Here is a 22300-nt window from a genome sequence, read left to right as displayed (position 1 = left end):
TTGGCTTGGGGAAAAGCAGGGGCTCTACAAATATGATTTTTACAGAAAGGAAAGGAACTTTGATACAAAGACCTTAGGAAGCATTGGTGGCAAATGGATGGAAGCCTTTAACCGTGAGAAAAATGACAGAAAGTTATGGGAGTCATTAGTATGCACCCAGCATCAAGAACATGCATTTTGGATGCATTTTTGAAAGGAAAGAGAATGGAAAAATCTGTAGGTCAAAGGCGATTGAGATGAACAACTTATTCTGTTTTTCTTGAAGCTACTGAAAAGAGTCTCTGGTTTAGAGGAAGAACCCTTACCAATGACCAAGATGGCTGCCACAGATTTCAATCCTAAATGTATTAAGATTGCCAAGATTAATCATCACTTTCATGGCTTAAACAAGTAAGATTCTTTTGTTCTATAATCATCAAAAATGAGATAGCCCCATTTCGTTCGATTTTTCAAGGCAAACGTCTCACAGTTGAAGTGGCGTTCGTACTCCAGTTGCAAGACATAACTCTTCCTTAATCCTGATGGCCCGCCTAGCTTCCTGCCAAAATCCAAAATCAGCACGGCAAAAGGCTGGAGATGCCGGGGATTGAACCCGGGGCCTCATACATGCAAAGCATGCGCTCTACCACTGAGCTACATCCCCACGTCTGCCAAGTTGTACTTTATGCATGGAAACCCTGAATGCAAGTGACTGCCAAGTCAACCCATTTGACACTGCAGCATAAAGTGTCAGTCAGGAAAATCCTTAAGCCTCGTACCTGGATTATCTTCATGGTCTATAGTCTTATTTAGAGATGCTTGTGCGCAGCCTTCTTAGCGCAGTAGGCAGCGCGTCAGTCTCATAATCTGAAGGTCCTGAGTTCGATCCTCAGAGAGGGCATTTATTTCCTCCTTTTGGCGACCAAAATTCCCAGATTTATTTATTTTTTTAAATGTGGAATCTATGCCTATTTCAAGCAATTTTTCAAAGCAAACTATTTAAGTGGGGTTCTGACCCCCAACTGCCTGGGAAACCTCTACTTTCCACAAGATGGCAGGCTAGCCTTTTGGTAAAAGCCAATATACAGAACAGAGACTCCTGGAGATGCCGGGGCCTCATACATGCAAAGCATGCGCTCTACCACTGAGCTACATCCCCTCTACTGACTTTTAACCTTTCGCTGGATATGCAGGGAGACTCTGAAGCCCACAGACAGCAATGTCTCGATTTGAGACTCGAATGTAAAGTGTCAGGCATGAAATTGCTCACACCTTACGTGTGGACTGTCTTCATGGAGCATATATGTAGGGTTCCATTCTCCGGCAGAGCTTTTAATTGCTCAGTTTGGAATGCAAAACTTCTCAGGATTTGGCCCAAATGTGCAAATTATTGGTCTACTTTCCAGCTTGCTCAGCCTTTCAGGAGATGATTCCATTGGATATTCCCTCTTGCCCATCCGTGGACACTCAAGTTGAAGGCAAGTCATAGTGTGAATCGCTGCCAAGCAGCTACCTTGGTGCAAGGCTGTGGTAGTAGTTCTGATCAGCAGGTTTCCTTTACTTTTCTTCACACCTCCCCTAGCGATGACTATGTCATCAGTTCACTTTGAAAGCAGATAGAGTACGCTTCTTTTCCAGTATTTATCGGAGCTCGGGGAATTTTTCATAATGAATGGAAGGTATTGTTGATTGAAAGCAAAAGACATGGAAATTAAACCACAAAATCCTTCGAGCCGGATTTGAACCAGCGACCTAAGGATGCCTGACTTTATGCTACAGTCCTCCGCTCTACCAACTGAGCTATCGAAGGAGTGGTAGCAAATTGCTCATAGCGCGGAAATTATCTCTCGCTCAAGAAAAGTTGGTGGTGGGGACCAGGAACAGACAGATGAAAATCATCAATATTACCTGCGGCTCCCTTTCAAAGTTACCACTTCTGAGAGCACACTGTGAGTTATGTCTTATCACCTCAAAGGAGGATTTCACACCAAAGTTGATGTTCTGTCTTGGCTTGGGGAAAAGCAGGGGCTCTACAAATATGATTTTTACAGAAAGGAAAGGAACTTTGATACAAAGACCTTAGGAAGCATTGGTGGCAAATGGATGGAAGCCTTTAACCGTGAGAAAAATGACAGAAAGTTATGGGAGTCATTAGTATGCACCCAGCATCAAGAACATGCATTTTGGATGCATTTTTGAAAGGAAAGAGAATGGAAAAATCTGTAGGTCAAAGGCGATTGAGATGAACAACTTATTCTGTTTTTCTTGAAGCTACTGAAAAGAGTCTCTGGTTTAGAGGAAGAACCCTTACCAATGACCAAGATGGCTGCCACAGATTTCAATCCTAAATGTATTAAGATTGCCAAGATTAATCATCACTTTCATGGCTTAAACAAGTAAGATTCTTTTGTTCTATAATCATCAAAAATGAGATAGCCCCATTTCGTTCGATTTTTCAAGGCAAACGTCTCACAGTTGAAGTGGCGTTCGTACTCCAGTTGCAAGACATAACTCTTCCTTAATCCTGATGGCCCGCCTAGCTTCCTGCCAAAATCCAAAATCAGCACGGCAAAAGGCTGGAGATGGCGGGGATTGAACCCGGGGCCTCATACATGCAAAGCATGCGCTCTACCACTGAGCTACATCCCCACGTCTGCCAAGTTGTACTTTATGCATGGAAACCCTGAATGCAAGTGACTGCCAAGTCAACCCATTTGACACTGCAGCATAAAGTGTCAGTCAGGAAAATCCTTAAGCCTCGTACCTGGATTATCTTCATGGTCTATAGTCTTATTTAGAGATGCTTGTGCGCAGCCTTCTTAGCGCAGTAGGCAGCGCGTCAGTCTCATAATCTGAAGGTCCTGAGTTCGATCCTCAGAGAGGGCATTTATTTCCTCCTTTTGGCGACCAAAATTCCCAGATTTTTTTTTTTTTTTTAAATGTGGAATCTATGCCTATTTCAAGCAATTTTTCAAAGCAAACTATTTAAGTGGGGTTCTGACCCCCAACTGCCTGGGAAACCTCTACTTTCCACAAGATGGCAGGCTAGCCTTTTGGTAAAAGCCAATATACAGAACAGAGACTCCTGGAGATGCCGGGGATTGAACCCGGGGCCTCATACATGCAAAGCATGCGCTCTACCACTGAGCTACATCCCCTCTACTGACTTCTAACCTTTCGCTGGATATGCAGGGAGACTCTGAAGCCCACAGACAGCAATGTCTCGATTTGAGACTCGAATGTAAAGTGTCAGGCATGAAATTGCTCACACCTTACGTGTGGACTGTCTTCATGGAGCATATATGTAGGGTTCCATTCTCCGGCAGAGCTTTTAATTGCTCAGTTTGGAATGCAAAACTTCTCAGGATTTGGCCCAAATGTGCAAATTATTGGTCTACTTTCCAGCTTGCTCAGCCTTTCAGGAGATGATTCCATTGGATATTCCCTCTTGCCCATCCGTGGACACTCAAGTTGAAGGCAAGCCATAGTGTGAATCGCTGCCAAGCAGCTACCTTGGTGCAAGGCTGTGGTAGTAGTTCTGATCAGCAGGTTTCCTTTACTTTTCTTCACACCTCCCCTAGCGATGACTATGTCATCAGTTCACTTTGAAAGCAGATAGAGTACGCTTCTTTTCCAGTATTTATCGGAGCTCGGGGAATTTTTCATAATGAATGGAAGGTATTGTTGATTGAAAGCAAAAGACATGGAAATTAAACCACAAAATCCTTCGAGCCGGATTTGAACCAGCGACCTAAGGATGCCTGACTTTATGCTACAGTCCTCCGCTCTACCAACTGAGCAATCGAAGGAGTGGTAGCAAATTGCTCATAGCGCGGAAATTATCTCTCGCTCAAGAAAAGTTGGTGGTGGGGACCAGGAACAGACAGATGAAAATCATCAATATTACCTGCGGCTCCCTTTCAAAGTTACCACTTCTGAGAGCACACTGTGAGTTATGTCTTATCACCTCAAAGGAGGATTTCACACCAAAGTTGATGTTCTGTCTTGGCTTGGGGAAAAGCAGGGGCTCTACAAATATGATTTTTACAGAAAGGAAAGGAACTTTGATACAAAGACCTTAGGAAGCATTGGTGGCAAATGGATGGAAGCCTTTAACCGTGAGAAAAATGACAGAAAGTTATGGGAGTCATTAGTATGCACCCAGCATCAAGAACATGCATTTTGGATGCATTTTTGAAAGGAAAGAGAATGGAAAAATCTGTAGGTCAAAGGCGATTGAGATGAACAACTTATTCTGTTTTTCTTGAAGCTACTGAAAAGAGTCTCTGGTTTAGAGGAAGAACCCTTACCAATGACCAAGATGGCTGCCACAGATTTCAATCCTAAATGTATTAAGATTGCCAAGATTAATCATCACTTTCATGGCTTAAACAAGTAAGATTCTTTTGTTCTATAATCATCAAAAATGAGATAGCCCCATTTCGTTCGATTTTTCAAGGCAAACGTCTCACAGTTGAAGTGGCGTTCGTACTCCAGTTGCAAGACATAACTCTTCCTTAATCCTGATGGCCCGCCTAGCTTCCTGCCAAAATCCAAAATCAGCACGGCAAAAGGCTGGAGATGGCGGGGATTGAACCCGGGGCCTCATACATGCAAAGCATGCGCTCTACCACTGAGCTACATCCCCACGTCTGCCAAGTTGTACTTTATGCATGGAAACCCTGAATGCAAGTGACTGCCAAGTCAACCCATTTGACACTGCAGCATAAAGTGTCAGTCAGGAAAATCCTTAAGCCTCGTACCTGGATTATCTTCATGGTCTATAGTCTTATTTAGAGATGCTTGTGCGCAGCCTTCTTAGCGCAGTAGGCAGCGCGTCAGTCTCATAATCTGAAGGTCCTGAGTTCGATCCTCAGAGAGGGCATTTATTTCCTCCTTTTGGCGACCAAAATTCCCAGATTTTTTTTTTTTTTTTTAAATGTGGAATCTATGCCTATTTCAAGCAATTTTTCAAAGCAAACTATTTAAGTGGGGTTCTGACCCCCAACTGCCTGGGAAACCTCTACTTTCCACAAGATGGCAGGCTAGCCTTTTGGTAAAAGCCAATATACAGAACAGAGACTCCTGGAGATGCCGGGGATTGAACCCGGGGCCTCATACATGCAAAGCATGCGCTCTACCACTGAGCTACATCCCCTCTACTGACTTCTAACCTTTCGCTGGATATGCAGGGAGACTCTGAAGCCCACAGACAGCAATGTCTCGATTTGAGACTCGAATGTAAAGTGTCAGGCATGAAATTGCTCACACCTTACGTGTGGACTGTCTTCATGGAGCATATATGTAGGGTTCCATTCTCCGGCAGAGCTTTTAATTGCTCAGTTTGGAATGCAAAACTTCTCAGGATTTGGCCCAAATGTGCAAATTATTGGTCTACTTTCCAGCTTGCTCAGCCTTTCAGGAGATGATTCCATTGGATATTCCCTCTTGCCCATCCGTGGACACTCAAGTTGAAGGCAAGTCATAGTGTGAATCGCTGCCAAGCAGCTACCTTGGTGCAAGGCTGTGGTAGTAGTTCTGATCAGCAGGTTTCCTTTACTTTTCTTCACACCTCCCCTAGCGATGACTATGTCATCAGTTCACTTTGAAAGCAGATAGAGTACGCTTCTTTTCCAGTATTTATCGGAGCTCGGGGAATTTTTCATAATGAATGGAAGGTATTGTTGATTGAAAGCAAAAGACATGGAAATTAAACCACAAAATCCTTCGAGCCGGATTTGAACCAGCGACCTAAGGATGCCTGACTTTATGCTACAGTCCTCCGCTCTACCAACTGAGCTATCGAAGGAGTGGTAGCAAATTGCTCATAGCGTGGAAATTATCTCTCGCTCAAGAAAAGTTGGTGGTGGGGACCAGGAACAGACAGATGAAAATCATCAATATTACCTGCGGCTCCCTTTCAAAGTTACCACTTCTGAGAGCACACTGTGAGTTATGTCTTATCACCTCAAAGGAGGATTTCACACCAAAGTTGATGTTCTGTCTTGGCTTGGGGAAAAGCAGGGGCTCTACAAATATGATTTTTACAGAAAGGAAAGGAACTTTGATACAAAGACCTTAGGAAGCATTGGTGGCAAATGGATGGAAGCCTTTAACCGTGAGAAAAATGACAGAAAGTTATGGGAGTCATTAGTATGCACCCAGCATCAAGAACATGCATTTTGGATGCATTTTTGAAAGGAAAGAGAATGGAAAAATCTGTAGGTCAAAGGCGATTGAGATGAACAACTTATTCTGTTTTTCTTGAAGCTACTGAAAAGAGTCTCTGGTTTAGAGGAAGAACCCTTACCAATGACCAAGATGGCTGCCACAGATTTCAATCCTAAATGTATTAAGATTGCCAAGATTAATCATCACTTTCATGGCTTAAACAAGTAAGATTCTTTTGTTCTATAATCATCAAAAATGAGATAGCCCCATTTCGTTCGATTTTTCAAGGCAAACGTCTCACAGTTGAAGTGGCGTTCGTACTCCAGTTGCAAGACATAACTCTTCCTTAATCCTGATGGCCCGCCTAGCTTCCTGCCAAAATCCAAAATCAGCACGGCAAAAGGCTGGAGATGCCGGGGATTGAACCCGGGGCCTCATACATGCAAAGCATGCGCTCTACCACTGAGCTACATCCCCACGTCTGCCAAGTTGTACTTTATGCATGGAAACCCTGAATGCAAGTGACTGCCAAGTCAACCCATTTGACACTGCAGCATAAAGTGTCAGTCAGGAAAATCCTTAAGCCTCGTACCTGGATTATCTTCATGGTCTATAGTCTTATTTAGAGATGCTTGTGCGCAGCCTTCTTAGCGCAGTAGGCAGCGCGTCAGTCTCATAATCTGAAGGTCCTGAGTTCGATCCTCAGAGAGGGCATTTATTTCCTCCTTTTGGCGACCAAAATTCCCAGATTTATTTATTTTTTTAAATGTGGAATCTATGCCTATTTCAAGCAATTTTTCAAAGCAAACTATTTAAGTGGGGTTCTGACCCCCAACTGCCTGGGAAACCTCTACTTTCCACAAGATGGCAGGCTAGCCTTTTGGTAAAAGCCAATATACAGAACAGAGACTCCTGGAGATGCCGGGGCCTCATACATGCAAAGCATGCGCTCTACCACTGAGCTACATCCCCTCTACTGACTTTTAACCTTTCGCTGGATATGCAGGGAGACTCTGAAGCCCACAGACAGCAATGTCTCGATTTGAGACTCGAATGTAAAGTGTCAGGCATGAAATTGCTCACACCTTACGTGTGGACTGTCTTCATGGAGCATATATGTAGGGTTCCATTCTCCGGCAGAGCTTTTAATTGCTCAGTTTGGAATGCAAAACTTCTCAGGATTTGGCCCAAATGTGCAAATTATTGGTCTACTTTCCAGCTTGCTCAGCCTTTCAGGAGATGATTCCATTGGATATTCCCTCTTGCCCATCCGTGGACACTCAAGTTGAAGGCAAGTCATAGTGTGAATCGCTGCCAAGCAGCTACCTTGGTGCAAGGCTGTGGTAGTAGTTCTGATCAGCAGGTTTCCTTTACTTTTCTTCACACCTCCCCTAGCGATGACTATGTCATCAGTTCACTTTGAAAGCAGATAGAGTACGCTTCTTTTCCAGTATTTATCGGAGCTCGGGGAATTTTTCATAATGAATGGAAGGTATTGTTGATTGAAAGCAAAAGACATGGAAATTAAACCACAAAATCCTTCGAGCCGGATTTGAACCAGCGACCTAAGGATGCCTGACTTTATGCTACAGTCCTCCGCTCTACCAACTGAGCTATCGAAGGAGTGGTAGCAAATTGCTCATAGCGTGGAAATTATCTCTCGCTCAAGAAAAGTTGGTGGTGGGGACCAGGAACAGACAGATGAAAATCATCAATATTACCTGCGGCTCCCTTTCAAAGTTACCACTTCTGAGAGCACACTGTGAGTTATGTCTTATCACCTCAAAGGAGGATTTCACACCAAAGTTGATGTTCTGTCTTGGCTTGGGGAAAAGCAGGGGCTCTACAAATATGATTTTTACAGAAAGGAAAGGAACTTTGATACAAAGACCTTAGGAAGCATTGGTGGCAAATGGATGGAAGCCTTTAACCGTGAGAAAAATGACAGAAAGTTATGGGAGTCATTAGTATGCACCCAGCATCAAGAACATGCATTTTGGATGCATTTTTGAAAGGAAAGAGAATGGAAAAATCTGTAGGTCAAAGGCGATTGAGATGAACAACTTATTCTGTTTTTCTTGAAGCTACTGAAAAGAGTCTCTGGTTTAGAGGAAGAACCCTTACCAATGACCAAGATGGCTGCCACAGATTTCAATCCTAAATGTATTAAGATTGCCAAGATTAATCATCACTTTCATGGCTTAAACAAGTAAGATTCTTTTGTTCTATAATCATCAAAAATGAGATAGCCCCATTTCGTTCGATTTTTCAAGGCAAACGTCTCACAGTTGAAGTGGCGTTCGTACTCCAGTTGCAAGACATAACTCTTCCTTAATCCTGATGGCCCGCCTAGCTTCCTGCCAAAATCCAAAATCAGCACGGCAAAAGGCTGGAGATGGCGGGGATTGAACCCGGGGCCTCATACATGCAAAGCATGCGCTCTACCACTGAGCTACATCCCCACGTCTGCCAAGTTGTACTTTATGCATGGAAACCCTGAATGCAAGTGACTGCCAAGTCAACCCATTTGACACTGCAGCATAAAGTGTCAGTCAGGAAAATCCTTAAGCCTCGTACCTGGATTATCTTCATGGTCTATAGTCTTATTTAGAGATGCTTGTGCGCAGCCTTCTTAGCGCAGTAGGCAGCGCGTCAGTCTCATAATCTGAAGGTCCTGAGTTCGATCCTCAGAGAGGGCATTTATTTCCTCCTTTTGGCGACCAAAATTCCCAGATTTTTTTTTTTTTTTTAAATGTGGAATCTATGCCTATTTCAAGCAATTTTTCAAAGCAAACTATTTAAGTGGGGTTCTGACCCCCAACTGCCTGGGAAACCTCTACTTTCCACAAGATGGCAGGCTAGCCTTTTGGTAAAAGCCAATATACAGAACAGAGACTCCTGGAGATGCCGGGGATTGAACCCGGGGCCTCATACATGCAAAGCATGCGCTCTACCACTGAGCTACATCCCCTCTACTGACTTCTAACCTTTCGCTGGATATGCAGGGAGACTCTGAAGCCCACAGACAGCAATGTCTCGATTTGAGACTCGAATGTAAAGTGTCAGGCATGAAATTGCTCACACCTTACGTGTGGACTGTCTTCATGGAGCATATATGTAGGGTTCCATTCTCCGGCAGAGCTTTTAATTGCTCAGTTTGGAATGCAAAACTTCTCAGGATTTGGCCCAAATGTGCAAATTATTGGTCTACTTTCCAGCTTGCTCAGCCTTTCAGGAGATGATTCCATTGGATATTCCCTCTTGCCCATCCGTGGACACTCAAGTTGAAGGCAAGCCATAGTGTGAATCGCTGCCAAGCAGCTACCTTGGTGCAAGGCTGTGGTAGTAGTTCTGATCAGCAGGTTTCCTTTACTTTTCTTCACACCTCCCCTAGCGATGACTATGTCATCAGTTCACTTTGAAAGCAGATAGAGTACGCTTCTTTTCCAGTATTTATCGGAGCTCGGGGAATTTTTCATAATGAATGGAAGGTATTGTTGATTGAAAGCAAAAGACATGGAAATTAAACCACAAAATCCTTCGAGCCGGATTTGAACCAGCGACCTAAGGATGCCTGACTTTATGCTACAGTCCTCCGCTCTACCAACTGAGCTATCGAAGGAGTGGTAGCAAATTGCTCATAGCGCGGAAATTATCTCTCGCTCAAGAAAAGTTGGTGGTGGGGACCAGGAACAGACAGATGAAAATCATCAATATTACCTGCGGCTCCCTTTCAAAGTTACCACTTCTGAGAGCACACTGTGAGTTATGTCTTATCACCTCAAAGGAGGATTTCACACCAAAGTTGATGTTCTGTCTTGGCTTGGGGAAAAGCAGGGGCTCTACAAATATGATTTTTACAGAAAGGAAAGGAACTTTGATACAAAGACCTTAGGAAGCATTGGTGGCAAATGGATGGAAGCCTTTAACCGTGAGAAAAATGACAGAAAGTTATGGGAGTCATTAGTATGCACCCAGCATCAAGAACATGCATTTTGGATGCATTTTTGAAAGGAAAGAGAATGGAAAAATCTGTAGGTCAAAGGCGATTGAGATGAACAACTTATTCTGTTTTTCTTGAAGCTACTGAAAAGAGTCTCTGGTTTAGAGGAAGAACCCTTACCAATGACCAAGATGGCTGCCACAGATTTCAATCCTAAATGTATTAAGATTGCCAAGATTAATCATCACTTTCATGGCTTAAACAAGTAAGATTCTTTTGTTCTATAATCATCAAAAATGAGATAGCCCCATTTCGTTCGATTTTTCAAGGCAAACGTCTCACAGTTGAAGTGGCGTTCGTACTCCAGTTGCAAGACATAACTCTTCCTTAATCCTGATGGCCCGCCTAGCTTCCTGCCAAAATCCAAAATCAGCACGGCAAAAGGCTGGAGATGGCGGGGATTGAACCCGGGGCCTCATACATGCAAAGCATGCGCTCTACCACTGAGCTACATCCCCACGTCTGCCAAGTTGTACTTTATGCATGGAAACCCTGAATGCAAGTGACTGCCAAGTCAACCCATTTGACACTGCAGCATAAAGTGTCAGTCAGGAAAATCCTTAAGCCTCGTACCTGGATTATCTTCATGGTCTATAGTCTTATTTAGAGATGCTTGTGCGCAGCCTTCTTAGCGCAGTAGGCAGCGCGTCAGTCTCATAATCTGAAGGTCCTGAGTTCGATCCTCAGAGAGGGCATTTATTTCCTCCTTTTGGCGACCAAAATTCCCAGATTTTTTTTTTTTTTTTTAAATGTGGAATCTATGCCTATTTCAAGCAATTTTTCAAAGCAAACTATTTAAGTGGGGTTCTGACCCCCAACTGCCTGGGAAACCTCTACTTTCCACAAGATGGCAGGCTAGCCTTTTGGTAAAAGCCAATATACAGAACAGAGACTCCTGGAGATGCCGGGGATTGAACCCGGGGCCTCATACATGCAAAGCATGCGCTCTACCACTGAGCTACATCCCCTCTACTGACTTCTAACCTTTCGCTGGATATGCAGGGAGACTCTGAAGCCCACAGACAGCAATGTCTCGATTTGAGACTCGAATGTAAAGTGTCAGGCATGAAATTGCTCACACCTTACGTGTGGACTGTCTTCATGGAGCATATATGTAGGGTTCCATTCTCCGGCAGAGCTTTTAATTGCTCAGTTTGGAATGCAAAACTTCTCAGGATTTGGCCCAAATGTGCAAATTATTGGTCTACTTTCCAGCTTGCTCAGCCTTTCAGGAGATGATTCCATTGGATATTCCCTCTTGCCCATCCGTGGACACTCAAGTTGAAGGCAAGTCATAGTGTGAATCGCTGCCAAGCAGCTACCTTGGTGCAAGGCTGTGGTAGTAGTTCTGATCAGCAGGTTTCCTTTACTTTTCTTCACACCTCCCCTAGCGATGACTATGTCATCAGTTCACTTTGAAAGCAGATAGAGTACGCTTCTTTTCCAGTATTTATCGGAGCTCGGGGAATTTTTCATAATGAATGGAAGGTATTGTTGATTGAAAGCAAAAGACATGGAAATTAAACCACAAAATCCTTCGAGCCGGATTTGAACCAGCGACCTAAGGATGCCTGACTTTATGCTACAGTCCTCCGCTCTACCAACTGAGCTATCGAAGGAGTGGTAGCAAATTGCTCATAGCGTGGAAATTATCTCTCGCTCAAGAAAAGTTGGTGGTGGGGACCAGGAACAGACAGATGAAAATCATCAATATTACCTGCGGCTCCCTTTCAAAGTTACCACTTCTGAGAGCACACTGTGAGTTATGTCTTATCACCTCAAAGGAGGATTTCACACCAAAGTTGATGTTCTGTCTTGGCTTGGGGAAAAGCAGGGGCTCTACAAATATGATTTTTACAGAAAGGAAAGGAACTTTGATACAAAGACCTTAGGAAGCATTGGTGGCAAATGGATGGAAGCCTTTAACCGTGAGAAAAATGACAGAAAGTTATGGGAGTCATTAGTATGCACCCAGCATCAAGAACATGCATTTTGGATGCATTTTTGAAAGGAAAGAGAATGGAAAAATCTGTAGGTCAAAGGCGATTGAGATGAACAACTTATTCTGTTTTTCTTGAAGCTACTGAAAAGAGTCTCTGGTTTAGAGGAAGAACCCTTACCAATGACCAAGATGGCTGCCACAGATTTCAATCCTAAATGTATTAAGATTGCCAAGATTAATCATCACTTTCATGGCTTAAACAAGTAAGATTCTTTTGTTCTATAATCATCAAAAATGAGATAGCCCCATTTCGTTCGATTTTTCAAGGCAAACGTCTCACAGTTGAAGTGGCGTTCGTACTCCAGTTGCAAGACATAACTCTTCCTTAATCCTGATGGCCCGCCTAGCTTCCTGCCAAAATCCAAAATCAGCACGGCAAAAGGCTGGAGATGCCGGGGATTGAACCCGGGGCCTCATACATGCAAAGCATGCGCTCTACCACTGAGCTACATCCCCACGTCTGCCAAGTTGTACTTTATGCATGGAAACCCTGAATGCAAGTGACTGCCAAGTCAACCCATTTGACACTGCAGCATAAAGTGTCAGTCAGGAAAATCCTTAAGCCTCGTACCTGGATTATCTTCATGGTCTATAGTCTTATTTAGAGATGCTTGTGCGCAGCCTTCTTAGCGCAGTAGGCAGCGCGTCAGTCTCATAATCTGAAGGTCCTGAGTTCGATCCTCAGAGAGGGCATTTATTTCCTCCTTTTGGCGACCAAAATTCCCAGATTTATTTATTTTTTTAAATGTGGAATCTATGCCTATTTCAAGCAATTTTTCAAAGCAAACTATTTAAGTGGGGTTCTGACCCCCAACTGCCTGGGAAACCTCTACTTTCCACAAGATGGCAGGCTAGCCTTTTGGTAAAAGCCAATATACAGAACAGAGACTCCTGGAGATGCCGGGGCCTCATACATGCAAAGCATGCGCTCTACCACTGAGCTACATCCCCTCTACTGACTTTTAACCTTTCGCTGGATATGCAGGGAGACTCTGAAGCCCACAGACAGCAATGTCTCGATTTGAGACTCGAATGTAAAGTGTCAGGCATGAAATTGCTCACACCTTACGTGTGGACTGTCTTCATGGAGCATATATGTAGGGTTCCATTCTCCGGCAGAGCTTTTAATTGCTCAGTTTGGAATGCAAAACTTCTCAGGATTTGGCCCAAATGTGCAAATTATTGGTCTACTTTCCAGCTTGCTCAGCCTTTCAGGAGATGATTCCATTGGATATTCCCTCTTGCCCATCCGTGGACACTCAAGTTGAAGGCAAGTCATAGTGTGAATCGCTGCCAAGCAGCTACCTTGGTGCAAGGCTGTGGTAGTAGTTCTGATCAGCAGGTTTCCTTTACTTTTCTTCACACCTCCCCTAGCGATGACTATGTCATCAGTTCACTTTGAAAGCAGATAGAGTACGCTTCTTTTCCAGTATTTATCGGAGCTCGGGGAATTTTTCATAATGAATGGAAGGTATTGTTGATTGAAAGCAAAAGACATGGAAATTAAACCACAAAATCCTTCGAGCCGGATTTGAACCAGCGACCTAAGGATGCCTGACTTTATGCTACAGTCCTCCGCTCTACCAACTGAGCTATCGAAGGAGTGGTAGCAAATTGCTCATAGCGTGGAAATTATCTCTCGCTCAAGAAAAGTTGGTGGTGGGGACCAGGAACAGACAGATGAAAATCATCAATATTACCTGCGGCTCCCTTTCAAAGTTACCACTTCTGAGAGCACACTGTGAGTTATGTCTTATCACCTCAAAGGAGGATTTCACACCAAAGTTGATGTTCTGTCTTGGCTTGGGGAAAAGCAGGGGCTCTACAAATATGATTTTTACAGAAAGGAAAGGAACTTTGATACAAAGACCTTAGGAAGCATTGGTGGCAAATGGATGGAAGCCTTTAACCGTGAGAAAAATGACAGAAAGTTATGGGAGTCATTAGTATGCACCCAGCATCAAGAACATGCATTTTGGATGCATTTTTGAAAGGAAAGAGAATGGAAAAATCTGTAGGTCAAAGGCGATTGAGATGAACAACTTATTCTGTTTTTCTTGAAGCTACTGAAAAGAGTCTCTGGTTTAGAGGAAGAACCCTTACCAATGACCAAGATGGCTGCCACAGATTTCAATCCTAAATGTATTAAGATTGCCAAGATTAATCATCACTTTCATGGCTTAAACAAGTAAGATTCTTTTGTTCTATAATCATCAAAAATGAGATAGCCCCATTTCGTTCGATTTTTCAAGGCAAACGTCTCACAGTTGAAGTGGCGTTCGTACTCCAGTTGCAAGACATAACTCTTCCTTAATCCTGATGGCCCGCCTAGCTTCCTGCCAAAATCCAAAATCAGCACGGCAAAAGGCTGGAGATACCGGGGATTGAACCCGGGGCCTCATACATGCAAAGCATGCGCTCTACCACTGAGCTACATCCCCACGTCTGCCAAGTTGTACTTTATGCATGGAAACCCTGAATGCAAGTGACTGCCAAGTCAACCCATTTGACACTGCAGCATAAAGTGTCAGTCAGGAAAATCCTTAAGCCTCGTACCTGGATTATCTTCATGGTCTATAGTCTTATTTAGAGATGCTTGTGCGCAGCCTTCTTAGCGCAGTAGGCAGCGCGTCAGTCTCATAATCTGAAGGTCCTGAGTTCGATCCTCAGAGAGGGCATTTATTTCCTCCTTTTGGCGACCAAAATTCCCAGATTTATTTATTTTTTTAAATGTGGAATCTATGCCTATTTCAAGCAATTTTTCAAAGCAAACTATTTAAGTGGGGTTCTGACCCCCAACTGCCTGGGAAACCTCTACTTTCCACAAGATGGCAGGCTAGCCTTTTGGTAAAAGCCAATATACAGAACAGAGACTCCTGGAGATGCCGGGGATTGAACCCGGGGCCTCATACATGCAAAGCATGCGCTCTACCACTGAGCTACATCCCCTCTACTGACTTTTAACCTTTCGCTGGATATGCAGGGAGACTCTGAAGCCCACAGACAGCAATGTCTCGATTTGAGACTCGAATGTAAAGTGTCAGGCATGAAATTGCTCACACCTTACGTGTGGACTGTCTTCATGGAGCATATATGTAGGGTTCCATTCTCCGGCAGAGCTTTTAATTGCTCAGTTTGGAATGCAAAACTTCTCAGGATTTGGCCCAAATGTGCAAATTATTGGTCTACTTTCCAGCTTGCTCAGCCTTTCAGGAGATGATTCCATTGGATATTCCCTCTTGCCCATCCGTGGACACTCAAGTTGAAGGCAAGTCATAGTGTGAATCGCTGCCAAGCAGCTACCTTGGTGCAAGGCTGTGGTAGTAGTTCTGATCAGCAGGTTTCCTTTACTTTTCTTCACACCTCCCCTAGCGATGACTATGTCATCAGTTCACTTTGAAAGCAGATAGAGTACGCTTCTTTTCCAGTATTTATCGGAGCTCGGGGAATTTTTCATAATGAATGGAAGGTATTGTTGATTGAAAGCAAAAGACATGGAAATTAAACCACAAAATCCTTCGAGCCGGATTTGAACCAGCGACCTAAGGATGCCTGACTTTATGCTACAGTCCTCCGCTCTACCAACTGAGCTATCGAAGGAGTGGTAGCAAATTGCTCATAGCGTGGAAATTATCTCTCGCTCAAGAAAAGTTGGTGGTGGGGACCAGGAACAGACAGATGAAAATCATCAATATTACCTGCGGCTCCCTTTCAAAGTTACCACTTCTGAGAGCACACTGTGAGTTATGTCTTATCACCTCAAAGGAGGATTTCACACCAAAGTTGATGTTCTGTCTTGGCTTGGGGAAAAGCAGGGGCTCTACAAATATGATTTTTACAGAAAGGAAAGGAACTTTGATACAAAGACCTTAGGAAGCATTGGTGGCAAATGGATGGAAGCCTTTAACCGTGAGAAAAATGACAGAAAGTTATGGGAGTCATTAGTATGCACCCAGCATCAAGAACATGCATTTTGGATGCATTTTTGAAAGGAAAGAGAATGGAAAAATCTGTAGGTCAAAGGCGATTGAGATGAACAACTTATTCTGTTTTTCTTGAAGCTACTGAAAAGAGTCTCTGGTTTAGAGGAAGAACCCTTACCAATGACCAAGATGGCTGCCACAGATTTCAATCCTAAATGTATTAAGATTGCCAAGATTAATCATCACTTTCATGGCTTAAACAAGTAAGATTCTTTTGTTCTATAATCATCAAAAATGAGATAGCCCCATTTCGTTCGATTTTTCAAGGCAAACGTCTCACAGTTGAAGTGGCGTTCGTACTCCAGTTGCAAGACATAACTCTTCCTTAATCCTGATGGCCCGCCTAGCTTCCTGCCAAAATCCAAAATCAGCACGGCAAAAGGCTGGAGATGCCGGGGATTGAACCCGGGGCCTCATACATGCAAAGCATGCGCTCTACCACTGAGCTACATCCCCACGTCTGCCAAGTTGTACTTTATGCATGGAAACCCTGAATGCAAGTGACTGCCAAGTCAACCCATTTGACACTGCAGCATAAAGTGTCAGTCAGGAAAATCCTTAAGCCTCGTACCTGGATTATCTTCATGGTCTATAGTCTTATTTAGAGATGCTTGTGCGCAGCCTTCTTAGCGCAGTAGGCAGCGCGTCAGTCTCATAATCTGAAGGTCCTGAGTTCGATCCTCAGAGAGGGCATTTATTTCCTCCTTTTGGCGACCAAAATTCCCAGATTTATTTATTTTTTTAAATGTGGAATCTATGCCTATTTCAAGCAATTTTTCAAAGCAAACTATTTAAGTGGGGTTCTGACCCCCAACTGCCTGGGAAACCTCTACTTTCCACAAGATGGCAGGCTAGCCTTTTGGTAAAAGCCAATATACAGAACAGAGACTCCTGGAGATGCCGGGGCCTCATACATGCAAAGCATGCGCTCTACCACTGAGCTACATCCCCTCTACTGACTTTTAACCTTTCGCTGGATATGCAGGGAGACTCTGAAGCCCACAGACAGCAATGTCTCGATTTGAGACTCGAATGTAAAGTGTCAGGCATGAAATTGCTCACACCTTACGTGTGGACTGTCTTCATGGAGCATATATGTAGGGTTCCATTCTCCGGCAGAGCTTTTAATTGCTCAGTTTGGAATGCAAAACTTCTCAGGATTTGGCCCAAATGTGCAAATTATTGGTCTACTTTCCAGCTTGCTCAGCCTTTCAGGAGATGATTCCATTGGATATTCCCTCTTGCCCATCCGTGGACACTCAAGTTGAAGGCAAGTCATAGTGTGAATCGCTGCCAAGCAGCTACCTTGGTGCAAGGCTGTGGTAGTAGTTCTGATCAGCAGGTTTCCTTTACTTTTCTTCACACCTCCCCTAGCGATGACTATGTCATCAGTTCACTTTGAAAGCAGATAGAGTACGCTTCTTTTCCAGTATTTATCGGAGCTCGGGGAATTTTTCATAATGAATGGAAGGTATTGTTGATTGAAAGCAAAAGACATGGAAATTAAACCACAAAATCCTTCGAGCCGGATTTGAACCAGCGACCTAAGGATGCCTGACTTTATGCTACAGTCCTCCGCTCTACCAACTGAGCTATCGAAGGAGTGGTAGCAAATTGCTCATAGCGTGGAAATTATCTCTCGCTCAAGAAAAGTTGGTGGTGGGGACCAGGAACAGACAGATGAAAATCATCAATATTACCTGCGGCTCCCTTTCAAAGTTACCACTTCTGAGAGCACACTGTGAGTTATGTCTTATCACCTCAAAGGAGGATTTCACACCAAAGTTGATGTTCTGTCTTGGCTTGGGGAAAAGCAGGGGCTCTACAAATATGATTTTTACAGAAAGGAAAGGAACTTTGATACAAAGACCTTAGGAAGCATTGGTGGCAAATGGATGGAAGCCTTTAACCGTGAGAAAAATGACAGAAAGTTATGGGAGTCATTAGTATGCACCCAGCATCAAGAACATGCATTTTGGATGCATTTTTGAAAGGAAAGAGAATGGAAAAATCTGTAGGTCAAAGGCGATTGAGATGAACAACTTATTCTGTTTTTCTTGAAGCTACTGAAAAGAGTCTCTGGTTTAGAGGAAGAACCCTTACCAATGACCAAGATGGCTGCCACAGATTTCAATCCTAAATGTATTAAGATTGCCAAGATTAATCATCACTTTCATGGCTTAAACAAGTAAGATTCTTTTGTTCTATAATCATCAAAAATGAGATAGCCCCATTTCGTTCGATTTTTCAAGGCAAACGTCTCACAGTTGAAGTGGCGTTCGTACTCCAGTTGCAAGACATAACTCTTCCTTAATCCTGATGGCCCGCCTAGCTTCCTGCCAAAATCCAAAATCAGCACGGCAAAAGGCTGGAGATACCGGGGATTGAACCCGGGGCCTCATACATGCAAAGCATGCGCTCTACCACTGAGCTACATCCCCACGTCTGCCAAGTTGTACTTTATGCATGGAAACCCTGAATGCAAGTGACTGCCAAGTCAACCCATTTGACACTGCAGCATAAAGTGTCAGTCAGGAAAATCCTTAAGCCTCGTACCTGGATTATCTTCATGGTCTATAGTCTTATTTAGAGATGCTTGTGCGCAGCCTTCTTAGCGCAGTAGGCAGCGCGTCAGTCTCATAATCTGAAGGTCCTGAGTTCGATCCTCAGAGAGGGCATTTATTTCCTCCTTTTGGCGACCAAAATTCCCAGATTTATTTATTTTTTTAAATGTGGAATCTATGCCTATTTCAAGCAATTTTTCAAAGCAAACTATTTAAGTGGGGTTCTGACCCCCAACTGCCTGGGAAACCTCTACTTTCCACAAGATGGCAGGCTAGCCTTTTGGTAAAAGCCAATATACAGAACAGAGACTCCTGGAGATGCCGGGGATTGAACCCGGGGCCTCATACATGCAAAGCATGCGCTCTACCACTGAGCTACATCCCCTCTACTGACTTTTAACCTTTCGCTGGATATGCAGGGAGACTCTGAAGCCCACAGACAGCAATGTCTCGATTTGAGACTCGAATGTAAAGTGTCAGGCATGAAATTGCTCACACCTTACGTGTGGACTGTCTTCATGGAGCATATATGTAGGGTTCCATTCTCCGGCAGAGCTTTTAATTGCTCAGTTTGGAATGCAAAACTTCTCAGGATTTGGCCCAAATGTGCAAATTATTGGTCTACTTTCCAGCTTGCTCAGCCTTTCAGGAGATGATTCCATTGGATATTCCCTCTTGCCCATCCGTGGACACTCAAGTTGAAGGCAAGTCATAGTGTGAATCGCTGCCAAGCAGCTACCTTGGTGCAAGGCTGTGGTAGTAGTTCTGATCAGCAGGTTTCCTTTACTTTTCTTCACACCTCCCCTAGCGATGACTATGTCATCAGTTCACTTTGAAAGCAGATAGAGTACGCTTCTTTTCCAGTATTTATCGGAGCTCGGGGAATTTTTCATAATGAATGGAAGGTATTGTTGATTGAAAGCAAAAGACATGGAAATTAAACCACAAAATCCTTCGAGCCGGATTTGAACCAGCGACCTAAGGATGCCTGACTTTATGCTACAGTCCTCCGCTCTACCAACTGAGCTATCGAAGGAGTGGTAGCAAATTGCTCATAGCGTGGAAATTATCTCTCGCTCAAGAAAAGTTGGTGGTGGGGACCAGGAACAGACAGATGAAAATCATCAATATTACCTGCGGCTCCCTTTCAAAGTTACCACTTCTGAGAGCACACTGTGAGTTATGTCTTATCACCTCAAAGGAGGATTTCACACCAAAGTTGATGTTCTGTCTTGGCTTGGGGAAAAGCAGGGGCTCTACAAATATGATTTTTACAGAAAGGAAAGGAACTTTGATACAAAGACCTTAGGAAGCATTGGTGGCAAATGGATGGAAGCCTTTAACCGTGAGAAAAATGACAGAAAGTTATGGGAGTCATTAGTATGCACCCAGCATCAAGAACATGCATTTTGGATGCATTTTTGAAAGGAAAGAGAATGGAAAAATCTGTAGGTCAAAGGCGATTGAGATGAACAACTTATTCTGTTTTTCTTGAAGCTACTGAAAAGAGTCTCTGGTTTAGAGGAAGAACCCTTACCAATGACCAAGATGGCTGCCACAGATTTCAATCCTAAATGTATTAAGATTGCCAAGATTAATCATCACTTTCATGGCTTAAACAAGTAAGATTCTTTTGTTCTATAATCATCAAAAATGAGATAGCCCCATTTCGTTCGATTTTTCAAGGCAAACGTCTCACAGTTGAAGTGGCGTTCGTACTCCAGTTGCAAGACATAACTCTTCCTTAATCCTGATGGCCCGCCTAGCTTCCTGCCAAAATCCAAAATCAGCACGGCAAAAGGCTGGAGATGCCGGGGATTGAACCCGGGGCCTCATACATGCAAAGCATGCGCTCTACCACTGAGCTACATCCCCACGTCTGCCAAGTTGTACTTTATGCATGGAAACCCTGAATGCAAGTGACTGCCAAGTCAACCCATTTGACACTGCAGCATAAAGTGTCAGTCAGGAAAATCCTTAAGCCTCGTACCTGGATTATCTTCATGGTCTATAGTCTTATTTAGAGATGCTTGTGCGCAGCCTTCTTAGCGCAGTAGGCAGCGCGTCAGTCTCATAATCTGAAGGTCCTGAGTTCGATCCTCAGAGAGGGCATTTATTTCCTCCTTTTGGCGACCAAAATTCCCAGATTTTTTTTTTTTTTTTTAAATGTGGAATCTATGCCTATTTCAAGCAATTTTTCAAAGCAAACTATTTAAGTGGGGTTCTGACCCCCAACTGCCTGGGAAACCTCTACTTTCCACAAGATGGCAGGCTAGCCTTTTGGTAAAAGCCAATATACAGAACAGAGACTCCTGGAGATGCCGGGGCCTCATACATGCAAAGCATGCGCTCTACCACTGAGCTACATCCCCTCTACTGACTTTTAACCTTTCGCTGGATATGCAGGGAGACTCTGAAGCCCACAGACAGCAATGTCTCGATTTGAGACTCGAATGTAAAGTGTCAGGCATGAAATTGCTCACACCTTACGTGTGGACTGTCTTCATGGAGCATATATGTAGGGTTCCATTCTCCGGCAGAGCTTTTAATTGCTCAGTTTGGAATGCAAAACTTCTCAGGATTTGGCCCAAATGTGCAAATTATTGGTCTACTTTCCAGCTTGCTCAGCCTTTCAGGAGATGATTCCATTGGATATTCCCTCTTGCCCATCCGTGGACACTCAAGTTGAAGGCAAGTCATAGTGTGAATCGCTGCCAAGCAGCTACCTTGGTGCAAGGCTGTGGTAGTAGTTCTGATCAGCAGGTTTCCTTTACTTTTCTTCACACCTCCCCTAGCGATGACTATGTCATCAGTTCACTTTGAAAGCAGATAGAGTACGCTTCTTTTCCAGTATTTATCGGAGCTCGGGGAATTTTTCATAATGAATGGAAGGTATTGTTGATTGAAAGCAAAAGACATGGAAATTAAACCACAAAATCCTTCGAGCCGGATTTGAACCAGCGACCTAAGGATGCCTGACTTTATGCTACAGTCCTCCGCTCTACCAACTGAGCTATCGAAGGAGTGGTAGCAAATTGCTCATAGCGCGGAAATTATCTCTCGCTCAAGAAAAGTTGGTGGTGGGGACCAGGAACAGACAGATGAAAATCATCAATATTACCTGCGGCTCCCTTTCAAAGTTACCACTTCTGAGAGCACACTGTGAGTTATGTCTTATCACCTCAAAGGAGGATTTCACACCAAAGTTGATGTTCTGTCTTGGCTTGGGGAAAAGCAGGGGCTCTACAAATATGATTTTTACAGAAAGGAAAGGAACTTTGATACAAAGACCTTAGGAAGCATTGGTGGCAAATGGATGGAAGCCTTTAACCGTGAGAAAAATGACAGAAAGTTATGGGAGTCATTAGTATGCACCCAGCATCAAGAACATGCATTTTGGATGCATTTTTGAAAGGAAAGAGAATGGAAAAATCTGTAGGTCAAAGGCGATTGAGATGAACAACTTATTCTGTTTTTCTTGAAGCTACTGAAAAGAGTCTCTGGTTTAGAGGAAGAACCCTTACCAATGACCAAGATGGCTGCCACAGATTTCAATCCTAAATGTATTAAGATTGCCAAGATTAATCATCACTTTCAT

General features: G+C 43.6%; 39 non-coding genes across 39 annotated transcripts; 11 read left to right on the top strand and 28 right to left on the bottom strand.

The window, feature by feature from the left end:
• Nucleotides 1–571: 571 nt before the first annotated feature.
• TRNAA-UGC (transfer RNA alanine (anticodon UGC)) lies at nucleotides 572–643 on the bottom strand. Its single transcript has one exon. It is a non-coding gene; the product is annotated as a tRNA-Ala (tRNA).
• Nucleotides 644–807: 164 nt separating this feature from the next.
• TRNAM-CAU (transfer RNA methionine (anticodon CAU)) lies at nucleotides 808–880 on the top strand. The gene has a single exon. It is a non-coding gene; the product is annotated as a tRNA-Met (tRNA).
• Nucleotides 881–1703: 823 nt separating this feature from the next.
• On the bottom strand, nucleotides 1704–1789 carry TRNAY-GUA (transfer RNA tyrosine (anticodon GUA)). The gene is given in 2 exon segments: nucleotides 1704–1739; nucleotides 1753–1789. It is a non-coding gene; the product is annotated as a tRNA-Tyr (tRNA).
• Nucleotides 1790–2556: 767 nt separating this feature from the next.
• On the bottom strand, nucleotides 2557–2628 carry TRNAA-UGC (transfer RNA alanine (anticodon UGC)). The gene has a single exon. It is a non-coding gene; the product is annotated as a tRNA-Ala (tRNA).
• Nucleotides 2629–2792: 164 nt separating this feature from the next.
• TRNAM-CAU (transfer RNA methionine (anticodon CAU)) lies at nucleotides 2793–2865 on the top strand. The gene has a single exon. It is a non-coding gene; the product is annotated as a tRNA-Met (tRNA).
• Nucleotides 2866–3065: 200 nt separating this feature from the next.
• Nucleotides 3066–3137, bottom strand: TRNAA-UGC (transfer RNA alanine (anticodon UGC)). Its single transcript has one exon. It is a non-coding gene; the product is annotated as a tRNA-Ala (tRNA).
• A 565-nt stretch (nucleotides 3138–3702) lies between these two features.
• On the bottom strand, nucleotides 3703–3788 carry TRNAY-GUA (transfer RNA tyrosine (anticodon GUA)). Its single transcript is given in 2 exon segments — nucleotides 3703–3738; nucleotides 3752–3788. It is a non-coding gene; the product is annotated as a tRNA-Tyr (tRNA).
• A 767-nt stretch (nucleotides 3789–4555) lies between these two features.
• On the bottom strand, nucleotides 4556–4627 carry TRNAA-UGC (transfer RNA alanine (anticodon UGC)). The gene has a single exon. It is a non-coding gene; the product is annotated as a tRNA-Ala (tRNA).
• Nucleotides 4628–4791: 164 nt separating this feature from the next.
• TRNAM-CAU (transfer RNA methionine (anticodon CAU)) lies at nucleotides 4792–4864 on the top strand. Its single transcript has one exon. It is a non-coding gene; the product is annotated as a tRNA-Met (tRNA).
• A 201-nt stretch (nucleotides 4865–5065) lies between these two features.
• TRNAA-UGC (transfer RNA alanine (anticodon UGC)) lies at nucleotides 5066–5137 on the bottom strand. Its single transcript has one exon. It is a non-coding gene; the product is annotated as a tRNA-Ala (tRNA).
• A 565-nt stretch (nucleotides 5138–5702) lies between these two features.
• On the bottom strand, nucleotides 5703–5788 carry TRNAY-GUA (transfer RNA tyrosine (anticodon GUA)). The gene is given in 2 exon segments: nucleotides 5703–5738; nucleotides 5752–5788. It is a non-coding gene; the product is annotated as a tRNA-Tyr (tRNA).
• Nucleotides 5789–6555: 767 nt separating this feature from the next.
• On the bottom strand, nucleotides 6556–6627 carry TRNAA-UGC (transfer RNA alanine (anticodon UGC)). Its single transcript has one exon. It is a non-coding gene; the product is annotated as a tRNA-Ala (tRNA).
• A 164-nt stretch (nucleotides 6628–6791) lies between these two features.
• TRNAM-CAU (transfer RNA methionine (anticodon CAU)) lies at nucleotides 6792–6864 on the top strand. The gene has a single exon. It is a non-coding gene; the product is annotated as a tRNA-Met (tRNA).
• Nucleotides 6865–7687: 823 nt separating this feature from the next.
• TRNAY-GUA (transfer RNA tyrosine (anticodon GUA)) lies at nucleotides 7688–7773 on the bottom strand. Its single transcript is given in 2 exon segments — nucleotides 7688–7723; nucleotides 7737–7773. It is a non-coding gene; the product is annotated as a tRNA-Tyr (tRNA).
• A 767-nt stretch (nucleotides 7774–8540) lies between these two features.
• On the bottom strand, nucleotides 8541–8612 carry TRNAA-UGC (transfer RNA alanine (anticodon UGC)). The gene has a single exon. It is a non-coding gene; the product is annotated as a tRNA-Ala (tRNA).
• Nucleotides 8613–8776: 164 nt separating this feature from the next.
• TRNAM-CAU (transfer RNA methionine (anticodon CAU)) lies at nucleotides 8777–8849 on the top strand. Its single transcript has one exon. It is a non-coding gene; the product is annotated as a tRNA-Met (tRNA).
• Nucleotides 8850–9049: 200 nt separating this feature from the next.
• On the bottom strand, nucleotides 9050–9121 carry TRNAA-UGC (transfer RNA alanine (anticodon UGC)). Its single transcript has one exon. It is a non-coding gene; the product is annotated as a tRNA-Ala (tRNA).
• Nucleotides 9122–9686: 565 nt separating this feature from the next.
• Nucleotides 9687–9772, bottom strand: TRNAY-GUA (transfer RNA tyrosine (anticodon GUA)). Its single transcript is given in 2 exon segments — nucleotides 9687–9722; nucleotides 9736–9772. It is a non-coding gene; the product is annotated as a tRNA-Tyr (tRNA).
• Nucleotides 9773–10539: 767 nt separating this feature from the next.
• Nucleotides 10540–10611, bottom strand: TRNAA-UGC (transfer RNA alanine (anticodon UGC)). The gene has a single exon. It is a non-coding gene; the product is annotated as a tRNA-Ala (tRNA).
• Nucleotides 10612–10775: 164 nt separating this feature from the next.
• Nucleotides 10776–10848, top strand: TRNAM-CAU (transfer RNA methionine (anticodon CAU)). Its single transcript has one exon. It is a non-coding gene; the product is annotated as a tRNA-Met (tRNA).
• Nucleotides 10849–11049: 201 nt separating this feature from the next.
• On the bottom strand, nucleotides 11050–11121 carry TRNAA-UGC (transfer RNA alanine (anticodon UGC)). Its single transcript has one exon. It is a non-coding gene; the product is annotated as a tRNA-Ala (tRNA).
• A 565-nt stretch (nucleotides 11122–11686) lies between these two features.
• Nucleotides 11687–11772, bottom strand: TRNAY-GUA (transfer RNA tyrosine (anticodon GUA)). The gene is given in 2 exon segments: nucleotides 11687–11722; nucleotides 11736–11772. It is a non-coding gene; the product is annotated as a tRNA-Tyr (tRNA).
• Nucleotides 11773–12539: 767 nt separating this feature from the next.
• Nucleotides 12540–12611, bottom strand: TRNAA-UGC (transfer RNA alanine (anticodon UGC)). Its single transcript has one exon. It is a non-coding gene; the product is annotated as a tRNA-Ala (tRNA).
• A 164-nt stretch (nucleotides 12612–12775) lies between these two features.
• TRNAM-CAU (transfer RNA methionine (anticodon CAU)) lies at nucleotides 12776–12848 on the top strand. The gene has a single exon. It is a non-coding gene; the product is annotated as a tRNA-Met (tRNA).
• An 823-nt stretch (nucleotides 12849–13671) lies between these two features.
• TRNAY-GUA (transfer RNA tyrosine (anticodon GUA)) lies at nucleotides 13672–13757 on the bottom strand. The gene is given in 2 exon segments: nucleotides 13672–13707; nucleotides 13721–13757. It is a non-coding gene; the product is annotated as a tRNA-Tyr (tRNA).
• A 767-nt stretch (nucleotides 13758–14524) lies between these two features.
• TRNAA-UGC (transfer RNA alanine (anticodon UGC)) lies at nucleotides 14525–14596 on the bottom strand. Its single transcript has one exon. It is a non-coding gene; the product is annotated as a tRNA-Ala (tRNA).
• Nucleotides 14597–14760: 164 nt separating this feature from the next.
• TRNAM-CAU (transfer RNA methionine (anticodon CAU)) lies at nucleotides 14761–14833 on the top strand. The gene has a single exon. It is a non-coding gene; the product is annotated as a tRNA-Met (tRNA).
• A 199-nt stretch (nucleotides 14834–15032) lies between these two features.
• TRNAA-UGC (transfer RNA alanine (anticodon UGC)) lies at nucleotides 15033–15104 on the bottom strand. Its single transcript has one exon. It is a non-coding gene; the product is annotated as a tRNA-Ala (tRNA).
• Nucleotides 15105–15669: 565 nt separating this feature from the next.
• On the bottom strand, nucleotides 15670–15755 carry TRNAY-GUA (transfer RNA tyrosine (anticodon GUA)). Its single transcript is given in 2 exon segments — nucleotides 15670–15705; nucleotides 15719–15755. It is a non-coding gene; the product is annotated as a tRNA-Tyr (tRNA).
• A 767-nt stretch (nucleotides 15756–16522) lies between these two features.
• On the bottom strand, nucleotides 16523–16594 carry TRNAA-UGC (transfer RNA alanine (anticodon UGC)). The gene has a single exon. It is a non-coding gene; the product is annotated as a tRNA-Ala (tRNA).
• A 164-nt stretch (nucleotides 16595–16758) lies between these two features.
• Nucleotides 16759–16831, top strand: TRNAM-CAU (transfer RNA methionine (anticodon CAU)). The gene has a single exon. It is a non-coding gene; the product is annotated as a tRNA-Met (tRNA).
• An 823-nt stretch (nucleotides 16832–17654) lies between these two features.
• On the bottom strand, nucleotides 17655–17740 carry TRNAY-GUA (transfer RNA tyrosine (anticodon GUA)). Its single transcript is given in 2 exon segments — nucleotides 17655–17690; nucleotides 17704–17740. It is a non-coding gene; the product is annotated as a tRNA-Tyr (tRNA).
• A 767-nt stretch (nucleotides 17741–18507) lies between these two features.
• TRNAA-UGC (transfer RNA alanine (anticodon UGC)) lies at nucleotides 18508–18579 on the bottom strand. Its single transcript has one exon. It is a non-coding gene; the product is annotated as a tRNA-Ala (tRNA).
• Nucleotides 18580–18743: 164 nt separating this feature from the next.
• TRNAM-CAU (transfer RNA methionine (anticodon CAU)) lies at nucleotides 18744–18816 on the top strand. The gene has a single exon. It is a non-coding gene; the product is annotated as a tRNA-Met (tRNA).
• A 199-nt stretch (nucleotides 18817–19015) lies between these two features.
• Nucleotides 19016–19087, bottom strand: TRNAA-UGC (transfer RNA alanine (anticodon UGC)). Its single transcript has one exon. It is a non-coding gene; the product is annotated as a tRNA-Ala (tRNA).
• A 565-nt stretch (nucleotides 19088–19652) lies between these two features.
• On the bottom strand, nucleotides 19653–19738 carry TRNAY-GUA (transfer RNA tyrosine (anticodon GUA)). The gene is given in 2 exon segments: nucleotides 19653–19688; nucleotides 19702–19738. It is a non-coding gene; the product is annotated as a tRNA-Tyr (tRNA).
• Nucleotides 19739–20505: 767 nt separating this feature from the next.
• Nucleotides 20506–20577, bottom strand: TRNAA-UGC (transfer RNA alanine (anticodon UGC)). Its single transcript has one exon. It is a non-coding gene; the product is annotated as a tRNA-Ala (tRNA).
• Nucleotides 20578–20741: 164 nt separating this feature from the next.
• TRNAM-CAU (transfer RNA methionine (anticodon CAU)) lies at nucleotides 20742–20814 on the top strand. Its single transcript has one exon. It is a non-coding gene; the product is annotated as a tRNA-Met (tRNA).
• Nucleotides 20815–21639: 825 nt separating this feature from the next.
• TRNAY-GUA (transfer RNA tyrosine (anticodon GUA)) lies at nucleotides 21640–21725 on the bottom strand. Its single transcript is given in 2 exon segments — nucleotides 21640–21675; nucleotides 21689–21725. It is a non-coding gene; the product is annotated as a tRNA-Tyr (tRNA).
• Nucleotides 21726–22300: the final 575 nt, after the last annotated feature.

The sequence above is a fragment of the Lissotriton helveticus genome, chromosome 1_2 (genome assembly GCF_964261635.1).
Source record: "Lissotriton helveticus chromosome 1_2, aLisHel1.1, whole genome shotgun sequence".
Classification (NCBI taxonomy): Eukaryota; Metazoa; Chordata; class Amphibia; order Caudata; family Salamandridae; genus Lissotriton; species Lissotriton helveticus.
This window is presented reverse-complemented; position numbering and strand designations above follow the sequence as displayed.